Genomic DNA, 13,494 nt, shown 5'->3' with positions numbered 1-13,494 from the left:
GATAAAACGGGTTTAAGTGTTGTCTAAACACTCCAAATTCATCCCGAACTCTTAAAATTAGTCAAGTGCATTGGAATGTCACACATTCTGACCCTAGAAATTGTAACAGAGCTGTTTACTGCTTAGAATCAACGTTTTTTTGGTTTTAGCCTGTTTCGGGACAAAATGGGTATAAGTGGTGGCTATACATTCCAAATTCAACCCGACCTCTTGAAATTAGTCAAATGCATTGGATTGTTACATATTTTGACCCTAGAATGAGTAACACAGCTGATTACTGCTTCAAATCAATGTTTTCTCTCGGTTTTAGCCTGTTTTCTCGGTTTAAGCATGTTTTGGGATAAATGGGTTTAAGTGTTGTCTAAACACTCCAAATTCATCCCGAACTCTTACAATTAGTCAAATGCATTGGACTGTCACACATTCTGACCCTAGAAAGTAACAGAGCTGTATACTGCTTTGAATCAATGTTTTCTCGGTTTTAGCCTGTTTCGGGACAAAATGGGTATAAGTGGTGGCTAAACACTCGAAATTCAACCCGAACTCTTCTAATTAGTCAAATGCGTTGGATTTTTACATATTTGACCCTAGAAAGAGTAACATAGCTGATTAATGCTTCAAATCAATGTTTTCTCTCGGTTTTAGCATGTTTTCTCGGTTTAAGCCTGTTTTGGGATAAAACGGGTTTAAGTGTTGTCTAAACACTCCAAATTCATCCCGAACTCTAACAATTAGTCAAATGCATTGGAATGTCACACATTCTGACCCTAGAAATAGTAACAACGCTGTTTACTGCTTAGAATCAACGTTTTCTCGGTTTTAGCCTGTTTCGGGACAAAATGGGTATAAGTGGTGGCTAAACACTCCAAATTCAACCCGAACTCTTGTAGTTTGTAAAATACATTGGATTGTTACATATTTGAACCTAGAAAGAGTAACATAGCTGATTACTGCTTCAAATCAATGTTTTCTCTCGGTTTTAGCATGTTTTCTCGGTTTAAGCCTGTTTTGGGATAAAACGGGTTTAAGTGTTGTCTAAACACTCCAAATTTATCCCGAACTCTTAAAATTAGTCAAATGCATTGGAATGTCACACATTCTCACCCTAGAAATAGTAACAGAGCTGTTTACTGCTTAGAATCAACGTTTCTCGGTTTTAGCCTGTTTCGGGACAAAATGGGTATAAGTGGTGGCTAAACACTCCAAATTCAACCCGAACTCTTGTAGTTTGTAAAATACATTGGATTGTTACATATTTGAACCTAGAAAGAGTAACATAGCTGATTACTGCTTCAAATCAATGTTTTCTCTCGGTTTTAGCATGTTTTCTCGGTTTAAGCCTGTTTTGGGATAAAACGGGTTTAAGTGTTGTCTAAACACTCCAAATTTATCCCTATTAGTATATATGAAGGAGAAGAGAGAGTGAGGCCGGTGAGGCCGAGCTGCACAAGGAAGAAGAGAGTGGCCGGTAAGGCTGCTAGTACAAGAAGTGTGGCCGGTAAGGCCATGAGTGGTGTGGGAGCGGCCAGTAAGGCCGTGAGCACAATAAGAGTGGCCAATAAGGCCATGTGGGCCGTGAGCACAATGAGAGTGGTTAGCAAGGCCATAGGTGCAATGTGAGAAGAATTGTGAAGTAAAGGCCTTATAAGAAGAAGAGGCCCAAGAGGAAGTTAAATATCTCACAAGGAAAAGGAAGAAGGATCTAATGGCCACAAAGAAAGGAAAGAAGGGAGGATCTAACGGTCACAAGGAATGGAAGGGAAGGAGAATCTCGTGCCTTTGGTAGGAGAAAGAAAGAAGGAGTCGCTTTCACCATCCTTTACTCGAGACAAACGGCTACAAGTCTCTATCACCTTCTTCTTCTCTCTAACGGTCATATGACCTTGTATTCTCCTATATTAAGCTTTGTATTTCACCTCATATGTAACACAACACAACATTATTCAATAAGAGAAACCGATTCCCTCTCTACTTGTGTTCTTGTTCATATTCACAATGTAGATTGTTTAGGAGATTAGCGGTTAGGGGCTGCCCTTAAGGCAGCCTATTCTCTTCTCAAATCCACCTAAACTCTTCTTATTTACTGCTTTACTTAGCCTAGATTACTGATTCTTAATCCTCCTTCTCCTAAGTACACAAACTCTAAGTGTTGTGATACTAGAAGAGGATAAGTCTCAAACTAGTGCTTCTTCTAGTTAGGATCCGCTTACTCTCTAGTATTTGGGTTCTATCTAGCTTGTTTATGGGGAGTTCATCACAAGTTGATGTTCTCTCCTCCCCCTTGAGAATGAGTTAGTTTGTTGTGGGTAAAGGGGGATTCATTCACCAAGTGTTTGTCTACCCTCTCTTGTGAGCTTTGTCTCATAAATCCCAACATGGTATCAGAGCAGGTTCTGTTCTTGGTGATTCAAACTCGTTCTCAAGTTAAATCTCTTAGGAGATAGCTTAGTTAAAGTTTTAAACTTAGCTTAGGTGTTAATTCGCTTAGCTTAGTTCTTTAAAGCTTTAACTTTGCTTTTGTTGTTAAAAACGATTCTCTTACAGCTCAATGTTGAGTAAGCTTGGTCTCTTATCTTGTTAGAATTTGTAGACCAAGTGAGTGAAGAGAAATCGAGTTTAAAAGCCTCATTCTTATGCTTTACCGATTTGGTAATAGTTTTGTCTAAATGGGGAAGTGATGAACCGATGAACAAATTATGTTGTTCAGGGTAAGGATTCACGGTTCTTGTGTGCTTGAATGAGCCACGAAATTCTTAGGATTTAGTTCTCTTAGGATTTAGTTAATTTTCCTCTAAAGGTTTAATTTTGCTTTTGTTAAATTTCCTTTAAAGGCTTAATTACTAAATCGCTTCTTCTTCTTCTCAAGGTTGAGAAAGCTTTGTTTCTGGTCATATGGTGTGTCCAGGTTCGAGTTTGAGGAAGAGAGAGACTTTATTTTAGCATGTAGAGCCCGCTTGGTCAAATAGATTCAAGTTGGTCCAAGATGCATTCTTTTAACCGTTGGACAATAGGCTGTTCCAAAGGCTTTTGTTGTTTCTTCTTTGCTTGGGACCACGAAAAACATCTTCTATATGTTATCTTCGTGGATCTTCAAGCCTTAATCTCTTGAAGAACACTTGTTTAAGTGATTCTACAAGGAGTTTTGTTGTTAAACCTTTGGAGAAACTAATTTTCCATAAGGTCCATTGTGTTTCAGCCATTAAAGCACCAAAAGAGATTGTCTTCTTGGATGTTCTTGGCTGTCAAAGCTTCTTTCAACTCAAGAAAACAGAGTTAAACTCTGTCCATAAGAACTCTTGAGCAGATTCTCTATTCTACTCTCCATTCATCTTATACTACCGCCAATACTCTCCCTTATACTCTCACTTTCTATTCTCCATATATACTCTTATTAATTCTCTAAATTCTCTATTTAATTTCAGTATTATTCTCTATACTCTAATCTCTAACAATCCCTTGTTTAGAATCTGTTCCATTGATTTTTGGTTTCAGTTTCAGCATTGAAGATTGTGTGGAGCTCGCTCACTATCTCAAGGAGAAGAAGTGGCGAGGTTGAAGGCTACAAGATAGCCATGTAAGAGCGCAGCACAATGCCTGGAGTTAGAACCAAGGGCCACCAAGTCTTTGTTAAGCTGGTGGAAGGTGATGAATCAGTCCAAGAGCATGTGTGTTAGTGCCAAGTTGTTGATCGGATGTGCACAATGGTCTTTAGGAAAGGTGATGCACAAGGTTTCAACTGTTGATTGGATGTGCACAAGAACGGTGATGCACAAGGCTTCAACTGAGGTGATGAGGTTTCAGCCCATCATCAAGTAAAGGTTACGGGGGAGATCAAGTGACTTCAGACCGTACCTCACAGATTCTGCTCGGCCACAAGCAAAAGTCTTTACTTAAAGCTCAGCCGAAGCGTCTCAAAGATCGACTCGGACGAAACCCTTCCACTGCGATTCGGCTTCCGCGTTCTTCATTAAAGTTCGAGACCACAGAGTCATCTTGCCAGTGGAAGTGGAATCATACCAATCCGAGCAGCCGTTCGAAAGTTATGTCCGATTCAGTGGGCATGTGTCAGTCTGACAAATAAAACTGACCGGGTTTAAAACCATGGTTAGAGGAGCGGTCTCAAGGAGGAATTCCAAACCGCAACAGTGATCAACTCTCTCCCTCCTATCCATCAAAACACCATAAAGGCTGTGCTCTAAACTCTTCTCTATTTTAATTCATAAATTCATTACCTTAGCTTCATTACTAGTCTTTAGTCTTTAATATGATTCTCCTTAAATTGTCACACTTTTAGAAATTTTCTTTGATATTCCTCATAGCAAACACTTATTCTTCTCTTCTTTATCACTTGTTTAAGGGGTAAAGGAGACTATGAGAGCCTCAAAGAAATTCTAAAGGAACAAGGATGGAGATCATAAGGAATGTGCTAAGGGCAAGGAGGGCTAAGGAAGTGTCGCGGTTCAAAGGCTTAAAGAGAAGAGAGCTGGTTCTTGACAAACCAAGATCATTGCGACATCAAGGAACGTGGAGACTACACTCTTTTTACTTAACAAAGTTTTCTCCCAAGTGGTTTTCTTTGTTAAGGTTTTTAATGAGGTAGTCCTCACGTGTCCACGCTTGATCTTTGGTCCCCATGGTGCCCTGCAGATCAAACGTGCGGGGGAGTATTAGTATATATGAAGGAGAAGAGAGAGTGAGGCCGGTGAGGCCGAGCTGCACAAGGAAGAAGAGAGTGGCCGGTAAGGCTGCTAGTACAAGAAGTGTGGCCGGTAAGGCCATGAGTGGTGTGGGAGCGGCCAGTAAGGCCGTGAGCACAATAAGAGTGGCCAATAAGGCCATGTGGGCCGTGAGCACAATGAGAGTGGTTAGCAAGGCCATAGGTGCAATGTGAGAAGAATTGTGAAGTAAAGGCCTTATAAGAAGAAGAGGCCCAAGAGGAAGTTAAATATCTCACAAGGAAAAGGAAGAAGGATCTAATGGCCACAAAGAAAGGAAAGAAGGGAGGATCTAACGGTCACAAGGAATGGAAGGGAAGGAGAATCTCGTGCCTTTGGTAGGAGAAAGAAAGAAGGAGTCGCTTTCACCATCCTTTACTCGAGACAAACGGCTACAAGTCTCTATCACCTTCTTCTTCTCTCTAACGGTCATATGACCTTGTATTCTCCTATATTAAGCTTTGTATTTCACCTCATATGTAACACAACACAACATTATTCAATAAGAGAAACCGATTCCCTCTCTACTTGTGTTCTTGTTCATATTCACAATGTAGATTGTTTAGGAGATTAGCGGTTAGGGGCTGCCCTTAAGGCAGCCTATTCTCTTCTCAAATCCACCTAAACTCTTCTTATTTACTGCTTTACTTAGCCTAGATTACTGATTCTTAATCCTCCTTCTCCTAAGTACACAAACTCTAAGTGTTGTGATACTAGAAGAGGATAAGTCTCAAACTAGTGCTTCTTCTAGTTAGGATCCGCTTACTCTCTAGTATTTGGGTTCTATCTAGCTTGTTTATGGGGAGTTCATCACAAGTTGATGTTCTCTCCTCCCCCTTGAGAATGAGTTAGTTTGTTGTGGGTAAAGGGGGATTCATTCACCAAGTGTTTGTCTACCCTCTCTTGTGAGCTTTGTCTCATAAATCCCAACAATCCCGAACTCTTAAAATGACTCAAATGCATTGGAATGTCACCCATTCTGACCCTAGAAATAGTAACAGAGCTGTTTACTGCTTAGAATCAACGTTTCTCGGTTTTAGCCTGTTTCGGGACAAAATGGGTATAAGTGGTGGCTAAACACTCCAAATTCAACCCGAACTCTTGTAATTAGTCAAATGCATTGGATTGTTATATATTTGACCCTAGAAAGAGTAACATAGCTGATTACTGCTTCAAATCAATGTTTTCTCGGTTTTAGCCTGTTTTGGGATAAAACGGGTTTAAGTGTTGTCTAAACACTCCAAATTTACCCTAACTCTTAAAATTAGTCAAATGCATTGGAATGTCACACATTCTGACCCTAGAAATAGTAACAGAGCTGTTTACTGTTTAGAATCAACGTTTTCACGGTTTTAGCCTGTTTCGGGACAAAATGGGTATAAGTGGTGGCTAAGCACTCCAAATTCAACCCGAATTCTTGTAATTACTCAAATGCATTGGATTGTTACATAGTTTGACCCTAGAAAGAGTAACACAACTGTTTACTGCTTCAAATCAATGTTTTCTCTCGGTTTTAGCCTGTTTTCTCGGTTTAAGCCTGTTTTGGGATAAACGGGTTTAAGTGTTGTCTAAACACTCCAAATTCATCCCGAACTCTTACAATTAGTCAAATGCATTGGACTGTCACACATTCTGACCCTAGAAACAGTAACCACGCTGTTTACTGCTTAGAATCAATGTTTTCTCGGTTTTAGCCTGTTTCGGGACAAAATGGGTATAAGTGGTGGCTAAACACTGGAAATTCAACCCGAACTCTTGTAATTAGTCAAATGCATTGGATTGTTATATATTTGACCCTAGAAAGAGTAACATAGCTGATTACTGCTTCAAATCAATGTTTTCTCGGTTTTAGCCTGTTTTGGGATAAAACGGGTTTAAGTGTTGTCTAAACACTCCAAATTCATCCCGAACTCTTACAATTAGTCAAATGCATTGGAATGTCACACATTCTGACCCTAGAAACAGTAACAACGCTGTTTACTGCTTAGAATCAACGTTTTCTCGGTTTTAGCCTGTTTCGGGACAAAATGGGTATAAGTGGTGGCTAAACACTCGAAATTCAACCCGAACTCTTGTAGTTTGTAAAATACATTGGATTGTTACATATTTGAACCTAGAAAGAGTAACATAGCTGATTACTGCTTCAAATCAATGTTTTCTCTCGGTTTTAGCATGTTTTCTCGGTTTAAGCCTGTTTTGGGATAAAACGGGTTTAAGTGTTGTCTAAACACTCCAAATTCATCCCGAACTCTTACAATTAGTCAAATGCATTGGAATGTCACACATTCTGACCCTAGAAACAGTAACAACGCTGTTTACTGCTTAGAATCAACGTTTTCTCGGTTTTAGCCTGTTTCGGGACAAAATGGGTATAAGTGGTGGCTAAACACTCGAAATTCAACCCGAACTCTTGTAGTTTGTAAAATACATTGGATTGTTACATATTTGAACCTAGAAAGAGTAACGTAGCTGATTACTGCTTCAAATCAATGTTTTCTCTCGGTTTTAGCATGTTTTCTCGGTTTAAGCCTGTTTTGGGATAAAACGGGTTTAAGTGTTGTCTAAACACTCCAAATTCATCCCGAACTCTTAAAATTACTCAAATGCATTGGAATGTCACACATTCTGACCCTAGAAATAGTAACAGAGCTGTTTACTGCTTAGAATCAACGTTTTCTTGGTTTTAGCCTGTTTCGGGACAAAATGGGTATAAGTGGTGGCTAAACACTCGAAATTCAACCTGAACTCTTGTAATTAGTCAAATGCATTGAATTGTTACATATTTGAACCTAGAAAGAGTAATATAGCTGATTACTGCTTCAAATCAATGTTTTCTCTCGGTTTTAGCATGTTTTCTCAGTTTAAGCCTGTTTTGGGATAAAACGGGTTTAAGTGTTGTCTAAACACTCCAAATTCATCCCGAACTCTTACAATTAGTCAAATGCATTGGAATGTCACACATTCTGACCCTAGAAATAGTAACAGAGCTGTATACTGCTTTGAATCAATGTTTTCTCGGTTTTAGCCTCTTTCGGGACAAAATGGGTATAAGTGGTGGCTAAACACTCGAAATTCAACCCGAACTCTTGTAATTAGTCAAATGCATTGGATTGTTACATATTTGACCCAAGAAAGAGTAACATAGCTGATTACTGCTTCAAATCAATGTTTTCTCTCGGTTTTAGCATGTTTTCTCGGTTTAAGCCTGTTTTGGGATAAAACGGGTTTAAGTGTTGTCTAAACACTCCAAATTCATCCCGAACTCTTACAATTAGTCAAATGCATTGGAATATCACACATTCTGACCCTAGAAACAAAAACAATGCTGTTTGCTGCTTAGAATCAACGTTTTCTCGGTTTTAGCCTGTTTCGGGACAAAATGGGTATAAGTGGTGGCTAAACACTCGAAATTCAACCCGAACTCTTGTAATTAGTAAATGCATTGGATTGTTACATATTTGAACCTAGAAAGAGTAACATAGCTGATTACTGCTTCAAATCAATGTTTTCTCTCGGTTTTAGCATGTTTTCTCGGTTGAAGCCTGTTTTGGGATAAAACGGGTTTAAGTGTTGTCTAAACACTCCAAATTCATACCGAACTCTTACAATTAGTCAAATGCATTGGACTGTCACCCATTATGACCCTAGAAATAGTAACAGAGCTGTTTACTGCTTTGAATCAATGTTTTCTCGGTTTTAGTCTGTTTCGGGACAAAATGGGTATAAGTGGTGGCTAAACACTCGAAATTCAACCCGAATTCTTGTAATTAGTCAATTGCATTGGATTGTTATATATTTGACCCTAGAAAGAGTAACATAGCTGATTACTGCTTCAAATCAATGTTTTCTCGGTTTTAGCCTGTTTCGGGATAAAACGGGTTTAAGTGTTGTCTAAACACTCCAAATTCATCCCGAACTCTTACAATTAGTCAAATGCATTGGAATGTCACACATTCTGACCCTAGAAACAGTAACAACGCTGTTTACTGCTTAGAATCAACGTTTTCTCGGTTTTAGCCTGTTTCGGGACAAAATGGGTATAAGTGGTGGCTAAACACTCCAAATTCAACCCGAATTCTTGTAATTACACAAATGCATTGGATTGTTACATATTTTGACCTAGAAAGAGTAACATAGCTGATTACTGCTTCAAATCAATGTTTTCTCTCGGTTTTAGCATGTTTTCTCGGTTTAAGCCTGTTTTGGGATAAAACGGGTTTAAGTGTTGTCTAAACACTCCAAATTCATCCCGAACTCTTAAAATTACTCAAATGCATTGGAATGTCACACATTCTGACCCTAGAAATAGTAACAGAGCTGTTTACTGCTTAGAATCAACGTTTTCTTGGTTTTAGCCTGTTTCGGGACAAAATGGGTATAAGTGGTGGCTAAACACTCGAAATTCAACCCGAACTCTTGTAATTAGTCAAATGCATTGGATTGTTACATATTTGAACCTAGAAAGAGTAACATAGCTGATTACTGCTTCAAATCAATGTTTTCTCTCGGTTTTAGCATGTTTTCTCGGTTTAAGCCTGTTTTGGGATAAAACGGGTTTAAGTGTTGTCTAAACACTCCAAATTTATCCCGAACTCTTAAAATTAGTCAAATGCATTGGAATGTCACACATTCTGACCGTAGAAATAGTAACAGAGCTGTTTACTGTTTAGAATCAACGTTTTCTCGGTTTTAGCCTGTTTCGGGACAAAATGGGTATAAGTGGTGGCTAAACACTCCAAATTCAACCCGAATTCTTGTAATTACTCAAATGCATTGGATTGTTACATATTTTGACCCTAGAAAGAGTAACACAACTGTTTACTGCTTCAAATCAATGTTTTCTCTCGGTTTTAGCCTGTTTTCTCGGTTTAAGCCTGTTTTGGGATAAAACGGGTTTAAGTGTTGTCTAAACACTCCAAATTCATCCCGAACTCTTACAATTAGTCAAATGCATTGGACTGTCACACATTCTGACCCTAGAAACAGTAACCACGCTGTTTACTGCTTAGAATCAACGTTTTCTCGGTTTTAGCCTGTTTCGGGACAAAATGGGTATAAGTGGTGGCTAAACACTCGAAATTCAACCCGAACTCTTGTAATTAGTCAAATGCATTGGATTGTTACATATTTGAACCTAGAAAGAGTAACATAGCTGATTACTGCTTCAAATCAATGTTTTCTCTCGGTTTTAGCATGTTTTCTCGGTTTAAGCCTGTTTTGGGATAAAACGGGTTTAAGTGTTGTCTAAACACTCCAAATTTATCCCGAACTCTTAAAATTAGTCAAATGCATTGGAATGTCACACATTCTGACCCTAGAAATAGTAACAGAGCTGTTTACTGTTTAGAATCAACGTTTTCTCGGTTTTAGCCTCTTTCGGGACAAAATGGGTATAAGTGGTGGCTAAACACTCCAAATTCAACCCGAATTCTTGTAATTACTCAAATGCATTGGATTGTTACATATTTTGACCCTAGAAAGAGTAACACAACTGTTTACTGCTTCAAATCAATGTTTTCTCTCGGTTTTAGCCTGTTTTCTCGGTTTAAGCCTGTTTTGGGATAAACGGGTTTAAGTGTTGTCTAAACACTCCAAATTCATCCCGAACTCTTACAATTAGTCAAATGCATTGGACTGTCACACATTCTGACCCTAGAAACAGTAACAGAGCTGTTTACTGCTTTGAATCAATGTTTTCTCGGTTTTAGCCTGTTTCGGGACAAAATGGGTATAAGTGGTGGCTAAACACTCGAAATTCAACCCGAACTCTTGTAATTAGTCAAATACATTGGATTTTTACATATTTGAACCTAGAAAGAGTAACATAGCTGATTACTGCTTCAAATCAATGTTTTCTCTCGGTTTTAGCATGTTTTCTCGGTTTAAGCCTGTTTTGGGATAAAACGGGTTTAAGTGTTGTCTAAACACTCCAAATTCATCCCGAACTCTTAAAATTACTCAAATGCATTGGAATGTCACACATTCTGACCCTAGAAATAGTAACAGAGCTGTTTACTGTTTAGAATCAACGTTTTCTCGGTTTTAGCCTCTTTCGGGACAAAATGGGTATAAGTGGTGGCTAAACACTCCAAATTCAACCCGAATTCTTGTAATTACTCAAATGCATTGGATTGTTACATATTTTGACCCTAGAATGAGTAACACAGCTGATTACTGCTTCAAAACAGTGTTTTCTCTCGGTTTTAGCTTGTTTTCTCGGTTTAAGCATGTTTTGGGATAAATGGGTTTAAGTGTTGTCTAAACACTCCAAATTCATCCCGAACTCTTACAATTAGTCAAATGCATTGGCCTGTCACACATTCTGACCCTAGAAACAGTAACCACGCTGTTTACTGCTTAGAATCAACGTTTTCTCGGTTTTAGCCTGTTTCGGGACAAAATGGGTATAAGTGGTGGCTAAACACTCGAAATTCAACCCGAACTCTTGTAATTAGTCAAATGCATTGGATTGTTACATATTTGAACCTAGAAAGAGTAACATAGCTGATTACTGCTTCAAATCAATGTTTTCTCTCGGTTTTAGCATGTTTTCTCAGTTTAAGCCTGTTTTGGGATAAAACGGGTTTAAGTGTTGTCTAAACACTCCAAATTCATCCCGAACTCTTACAATTAGTCAAATGCATTGGAATGTCACACATTCTGACCCTAGAAATAGTAACAGAGCTGTATACTGCTTAGAATCAACGTTTTCTCGGTTTTAGCCTGTTTCGGGACAAAACGGGTATAAGTGGTGGCTAAACACTCGAAATTCAACCCGAACTCTTGTAATTAGTCAAATGCATTGGATTGTTACATATTTGAACCTAGAAAGAGTAACATAGCTGATTACTGCTTCAAATCAATGTTTTCTCTATGAGTTTGGCACACCACCTTGGCCACCACCGTCCGTACAACCGTACGGACGTCCGTACGATCGACAACCTATGGGCTGACCAAGCCATCTCGTATCTCATAAGCCCAATCCACTAAGGAGAGCTTCCAACGATCTCCCTTCATCGAGATCCTTCTATTATAGCCGTTAGGCAACTTGCAAGTGGGAAGTCAAAGGTTTAGTCACATGTAGGAATAAGGAGATGTCGCTATCTCCCATTAATGTGCACATAGAACCCTAGGAAATATTAGAATGTACCAAGGAGGAGAGAGGAGAGGCCGGTAAGGCCGAACCTTGGAAGAAGAGAAGAAAGGCCGGAAAGGCCATGTAAAGGCCGGTAAGGCCATGTCCGTGTCCGTGAGCGACCATGTACCGTGTCCGGTACCATGTACCGTGTCCGTGAACGGACCCATGTCCGGAGAGCGGCCAGTTAGGCCGTGAACACATTGAAGAGCAGGCCCGTCCGTACAGGCCCGTCCGTACAGGCCCGTCCGTACAGGCCCGTCCGTACAGGCCCGTCCGTACTATTAGTATATATGAAGGAGAAGAGAGAGTGAGGCCGGTGAGGCCGAGCTGCACAAGGAAGAAGAGAGTGGCCGGTAAGGCTGCTAGTACAAGAAGTGTGGCCGGTAAGGCCATGAGTGGTGTGGGAGCGGCCAGTAAGGCCGTGAGCACAATAAGAGTGGCCAATAAGGCCATGTGGGCCGTGAGAGCAAGGAGAGTGGTCAGCAAGGCCATAAGTGCAATATAAGAAGAACAAAGGCCTTATAAGAAGAAGAAGCCCAAGAAGAAGGAAATATCTCACAAGGAAGGGAAGAAGGATCCAATGGCCATAAGGGAAGGAGATCTAACGGTCACAAGGCATGGAAGGGAAGGAAATCACGTGTGGCTTTGGTTGGGAAGCATAGCGAGTCAACCAAAGACAAGGAGCTGTCCCTTTCATCTCTCCTTTGAATCCCTTGTGTGCCTAACGGCTCTATGCCTTTGTTTTCTCTATATTAAGCTGTAATTCTCTCATATGTAATATATCACAACATTATCTAATACTAAGAGAATCCGTTTCCCATCTTCTCCTCTCTACACAAGTGTTTATGTTCTTATTAGCAATGTAGAGAGCCTAGGGGTAAACGGTTAGAGGCTGCCCTTAAGGCAGCCTATTCTCTTCCCAAATCTCACCTAAAGTCTTCTTATTTACTCTTTACTAAGCCTTGTTTATGGGGAGTTCATCACAAGTTGATGTTCTCTCCTCCCCCTTGAGAATGAGTTAGTTTGTTGTGGGTAAAGGGGGATTCATTCACCAAGTGTTTGTCTACCCTCTCTTGTGAGCTTTGTCTCATAAATCCCAACATGGTAGCAGAGCAGGTTCTGTTCTTGGTGATTTAAACTCATTCTCAAAGTCGTTTTCTTAGGAGTTAGCTTAGTTAAAGTTTTAGACTTTGCTTAGGTGTTAAATCGCTTAGCTTAGTTTCTTTAAAGCTTTAATTTTGCTTTTGTTGATTAAATCGATTCTCTAGCAGCTCATTGTTGAGTAAGCTTGGTCTCTTGTCTTGTTAGAATTTGTAGACCAAGTGTGTGGAAAGAAATCGATTTTACAAGCCCCATCCTTAAGCTTTACCGATTTGGTAATAGCTTTGTTTATTTTGGGATGTGTGGGAAGTGATGAACCATTGAGCAAATTGTGTTGTTCATGGTGAGGATTCACGGTTCTTGTGTGCTTGTATGAGCCACGAAATTCTTAGGATTTAGCTCTCTTAGGATTTAGTTAATTTTCCTCTAAAGGTTTAATTTTGCTTTTGTTAAATTTCCTTTAAAGGCTTAATTACTAAATCGCTACTTCTTCTTCTCAATGTTGAGAAAGCTTTGTTTCTGGCCCTATGGTGTGTCCAG

This window comes from Camelina sativa, chromosome 13 (genome assembly GCF_030686135.1).
Source record: "Camelina sativa cultivar CO46 ecotype springtype chromosome 13, ASM3068613v1".
Lineage (NCBI taxonomy): Eukaryota > Viridiplantae > Streptophyta > Magnoliopsida > Brassicales > Brassicaceae > Camelina > Camelina sativa.
The sequence above is the reverse complement of the archived record's forward strand: the minus strand, read 5'-3'. Positions refer to the sequence as shown.